The sequence below is a fragment of the Dermacentor variabilis genome, chromosome 7, assembly GCF_050947875.1.
Source record: "Dermacentor variabilis isolate Ectoservices chromosome 7, ASM5094787v1, whole genome shotgun sequence".
NCBI classification, from domain to species: domain Eukaryota; kingdom Metazoa; phylum Arthropoda; class Arachnida; order Ixodida; family Ixodidae; genus Dermacentor; species Dermacentor variabilis.
The window spans coordinates 83,285,707-83,291,636 of NC_134574.1; positions in this window are offsets into that span (position 1 = coordinate 83,285,707).

Sequence of the window (5,930 nt, forward strand, 5' to 3'; positions counted from 1 at the left end):
TATACAGAAAAAAACCGAAAATGGTGTCTATTGTCCCGTTCGGTTCACAGGTGTACCGCGCCATACTAACGCGGCGATGTATTGTGTTTTACATCATGTCGACACCTGCATATTTTTTCAAGGTTATTTTGTGTTCACATCTGCTGCGAAGGGAATTGAATCGTCTCTTTGCCAACAAAAATTTCTCTCTGTTTACGTTTTTGCAGGAGAATAGCGTGCTACTTTTCTGGTTTGGTTCGTCGACGGGTAACATTACACAATTTCAGTTTTATATATATTACTGGATGTAAATTGCTTTTTAGCCTACACGGTAACGAGTTAGAAGGTTAATCATTAAAAATTTTTGCGCCACCTCAGCGTATAATTCATCTCTCGTCTCGAATAATATTGCCTTATTACTGATAAAGAGAACGCTTACAATAATAAATAAATTAAAATTAGCGTACACCAAGTGCTCACAATAGGAATATCAGTAGTTGCGAACTGAAATGTTTATTAAATTGATGTTTACATCGAGGCTTGATCAGGATAATGAACTTCTGCATTGCAAGCAGTTCCGTGGAAGCCGCTCGCTGTATAATTTTGGCTGCTAATAAATAAAATCTTCGTGATGTCAATATTATTGCAAATTCTATCAAATATCCAAGTGATTACACATATTCATTTCTGGTCACAAGCTCCAGGAATTCCAGTCGTTGCATTCTTTACCGGTTGTGTAAAATGTACTTGCTAAGACTGCTGACCAACCTGCATAGAATTCCACATTCGCAGCATTTAGACGCGTACATTCGTTTCGCCCCTAAACAATTTCGTAGGAGCACTTGGCTTGTAGAATCGCAGAGGTAGATCAGGTGGCATACCTTACGGCATCTTGTGACGTATTGGTCTTTTAACGGGCAAAAAAGTGGTGTTTGACATTCTTAATGATAAGCGGACATAGTTCAACGGTCATCAAATGTAGAACAAGCGCTAGGTACCTGCTTCTGGGAACTGGCAGTTATCCTTTAGCGCTGATGTCACACCACCCGATCGAACTGTCAATTTCAGTAGCGAAGTTGTTGAAACGAATGATCTTGGCCAAAATACAGTGGTAGGTGCAGTACGTGAGGAAATGGTCAAATGATATGGTCTGGTTTGAACGTTTCCATTGTTTCAATGAAAATTCTCTGTGTCAAGTCACGTAATCCAGCAGCAAAACATTTACCATCTTTCATGTCAATGAATCGATGGGTCTTGCTGCTCAAGTGTATGCAGCGACGTGCTGGTACTTAAATTGAGGCTTTTATTTGTGCACACAGAAGGTGGCTCGACGTCTCAACACTACACACGCCGTAATGCCGTCATAGATGCTATTGACAAATCCACATCTTTCAATGCTTCACGCCTTCGTCTTGTGAAATGCGTACCAACTATTGTCCAGCTACCAATTTGTACAAATGAAATATGCGTCTGGACAAATTATCCCGTCAGAGCGACACCTCAAAAAGTGGCGAGTTCAATAACGGCCTTTATGGCTACCGCGTTAACTTTCTCTTTCTGTTGTGTATGACAATGAACAAATTTTTTCTGCTTCGTAAGCTTTCATGTATGTCGTATGCGATTTTCCTCTCTAACTACATGTTTTTACGGATCTTGAAAGTTCAGTGAGCTTATGACTGTCTAGCGGAAATCCTAAATATAGTGCCCCTGTGGCTTATGGTACACGTATGCGGTACAAGATAAATCGATGATGGGGAACAAGGGGCTCGAATGTGTTAATCATGATCATATAAAACCAACATGTAATGAAGCCAGGAAAGCATCGGGGAAATTAGTTGGGGTTAAAATTTCACTATAGACAATAACAAAGCAAATCAAAATGGGAATTGGTGAAATGATAACTTTTCGGCTGTGGGACATGAACCCACAACCTCCACATAACGCGTTCATTGCACTAAATATTGCGCTACAGCGACGGCTGTAAATTCGTCCTCGAACTTGGATATTTATGCATTTTACTAGATCTAGCCCTAGGAGTGTTATCTAGTGCCACTCAGAGCCATGGTGAACGGGTGTGGTACATCCTTTTTGGCCCGATGCCTTCACGTAACACGCGATCTCAGAAGAGCAGGCACGTGGCTAATAAACCTTGATATTCTACCTAATGACATCATGGATGTGTTATTCGAGACCATCGCAACCAATAAACTGGAGAAGCAGGGGAACGAAGGAGCTAGATTTTCTTATTCATAACGACCTAAAGCCAACAGAAATGAAGCCAAGTAACGAGACTAGCATCATTTATATTGATGAGTTACGAGATAATTGCGACGGCAGTCCATATTTAATTTATTTTGGCCGCCGATGCCTCTGACTGGCGGTAGCCTAATTATTTCGGCAAAGGATACACGACTTGTATAACTTTTGTTGTTTCCTTTGCACTTTCAGAAATGAATATATCGAAGAAGATTGGTGTATCTTCTTCATTCGTCACATGGAAATTATAATGTGTCGCAAAACCAATGTCATCGCCCTCATATAGCGAACTTGAGCACACTCAAAGCATTTTCTTTCACATTTGATCAAGAAAGAAAAATATCTTCGAAGCAAGACAATGTCTAAACCAAGCAAATGGGTAGTACGGATAGTACCGAAAAGAAAACCCATGCCATCCTGCACATGCACATGCTCAGTACCTCAATGTGAATCTCGACAGTGTATTCTCATTGGCTCAGGGTTTGAGGTAGCTTACATGATCTGTTTAACGACTTGCGATCATTTCTTCTTTCGCACAATAAGTCACGTTGACAGACATTACAATGTCAGTTGCGCACATTTGCGACCACTGTAATTTGTTGCTCCAAACTGCTCCGAAAGACTCTTTTGCATCTAAATTCTGCCACTGGAGCAGAATTTAGACGCAAATTACCAAAAACGTATTTTCGGCGGTGTGAATATCGGGAAATAGCAGACAACACAATACAAACCGTGGTGCCGCTGCATACATTAGCCTCATTCGTTCGGCGCGTTACAGCCAGCGAGACTGCCGTCGTGGCCACGGACGCAATCGAATTGATTACTATTTTTACGCACCAATTCTGAGGCGTGCTTGCGGCCACATTGAGTTCGGTGGCCACGCTGGCTTTGTGACGGCTTGATCAACGCAGTCGTTTTACACGTCTTGAGCTGAAGCGCAATCGTTTTCTGTACAGTCAAAAAAGTTGTTAGTGTTCCCCGTACTTGTTCTTGTTGCTTTCTCGCAACTTTATTAGTTTCTGTAATTACTTTTTTTAAGAGAACTTGAGGTAATCTAATTTAGCTTCCGACATTATAAGAACATGCACTGGGATCGGCTGTTAGACCGTGGCTCATGGCCTTTGTTACTTATGTCTTAGTAAGGTCTCTGATAAAGCTCGTGGTAAAAAAATGGCAACGAGAAAGAGCAAACGGGCCTACCCCTATACGCCTTCTCCCGCGTGCGCAAATCAATGGCTTAATAGATAACGTGACGCGTTCACCGCGCTGATTGTGGTTCATAAAGCAGAATCGTAATGTACGAAATACCATGCCTACGAAGCGGTCCTTCTTGATAAGACTATCAATAGAAAAGCAATTTCCGCTACGCTATGGTGAATAACAATTCTAAACCACAAAAGAGCCCCACGAAATTTGATAAAGATACTTAGTAAGCCGGAAAAGATAAAAGAATGAAACCTTAGGAGGCCGCCGAACCTTTAAGTTTTGGCCGCAGCTCCCCGCGAGGTCATACATTCTGATGGCGAATGCTTCGATGTCGGTAACTGTTCATTGGTGGAATCCTACTAGATCCTATCTCAGAAGAGGAGAATACTACTTAGCAAATTTCCGCAGCTTTACCAGGCGCACAGCGACCCAAACAAAAAAAAGTACTTTGAAATCCGCGACGCCCCAATAGCGCTGGTGGTTGAACAAAAAACCTAATAACCGGATCTTTGACTTTCATTTACTGTTCTAATAATCTGCTTGTTGCCTCGACATTGGAGGGCGTTTCTCGTTATTGTACCCATGGCACTTGCGTGGCTTCACACAGTGCCGCCGGTAGCATGTCGTTATTATTGTAGGCTCGCCGCTGGCGTCGTGGCGTGCTACGGGTGAATTTCTTATTTTGTTCGTATAGTTCTTATGGAGAAATTATTGATTGAGCTAAAGAGAACGCCAAGGTATAGTTCGTTTTTCTTCATGCGTTCCGTTGCAAACCCTACACATGTTCCAAACACACATGCATAGGTGCTGGAAAAATAGATGTTGCATGCTTCAATTGCTGTTACAACACACTGAACGGCATTGTCACCTCTGCAATGTTATTCCAAAGTGCTTGCACAATAATATTAAGGAAATGCAGTGTCCCTAAAGCGTTTGCGCTTTCTTTTTCCACAGTGGAACATAGCTGAACTGAGCAGCAGTTCTGTCTTTAAAGGCACTTACGGAAATGTGCGATAGTTTACCTGCATGGATTTCACCTGAATGCCAGTAGCGAAAGAATGAGAGCTCTCAGCCTTGCGCTTCCGTCTCATTCCTGTTATCCCTCACACCACGTCAGTCACAAGTTACTAGTAGATGGCGTCGCCATCATCAAGCCCAACGTGTCTGTCCCAAAGCCATATGCAGATGCGATAGACAATGCTTCATTTGAAATGCGTTTAAATGTATATGTCGAATAACTGAGGACAACCGCCGCTGACGGGTGAAACTCTCACTGCGTAAAGTAAATGTTGTAATAAGAAAATTAAATTTAAAACAAAATAATAAAGGTAAAAATGAAATAATAAGACTAATAATATAGAATACAGAGACTATGAGTTTAGAACCTGCAACTTCTTTCTTTAAAGTCAGGCACCCTGTTAACTGAGCAAACCATCATTTCTTTTCCTCATTGCCTAGCTTTACTACACAACACATCACAAAAACAACAATCACGTCAAGATAATAACGTACTTTGTGCGTTTGATGAAAGCATATTGAATCAGCATCGCGTTGGCTTCTTCAAATTAATATTCGCGCGAAGCCACAACCGGCTCTAATGTTAAGAGCCACTCGGGAGGTTCCGCTGGCACCTTGTGAATTGCCACAAAAATTTCCACTAAACCTTGTAGCATACTGTGATTAAGCATTAATAGCGAGGAGGGGCTTTCTTTTGATTTACTTATGTTCATGGGCCTCCACTGTATTTGGCGTTCGAGAATGCCACGATGTCACGTCCATAAGGAGGTGCGGCCTGCACGAATTCATTTTCGAGAGAGCATACATTGGTTTGTTTCGCCCTTGAGTTGCACATTTGTCCCCAGAAAGCGGGAAGAAAACACGCCTATTGTTTTCGGCAAACGCAGCAACGTGGCGGTGCAGGTGGCGAATTTTGCAACCGTAACAGAGATGCAGAGCTTCAGAGGAAGAAAGGGTTATGGCAGAAACAGCTCAAGAAAGCAGCTGGGACGAGTGCAGAACATTAGTAAGAAGAGGTAATATGTGAATATGGCGACCGACTGTTCCAACAATAGAAAAAGCAAGATCATGCTGCCGGAACGTGACGCCAAGAGCAGGGTGATGCCGTCTTATGAGGGTCCAATGAACATCGCGACGTTGCAACGGGGTTTTTACGTTTCCTTATACGACGCTCTCGCAGTTTCTCTCCATTGTGCCAAACACAGCATATATTAACTATAACCGTGAACTTCTGTTACACTGTCGAAGCGACATTATATATATATATATATATATATATATATATATATATATATATATATATATATATATATATATATATATATATATTTATATATATCTATATATATATATATGTGTGTGTGTGTGTGTGTGTGTGTGTGTGCGTGTATGTGTGTGTACTCATTTATCCGCTACGAAGGGTGCAATGTTCTTTTCAAGCGGGCGTAGCGAGATGCTAGGTTACCAATATT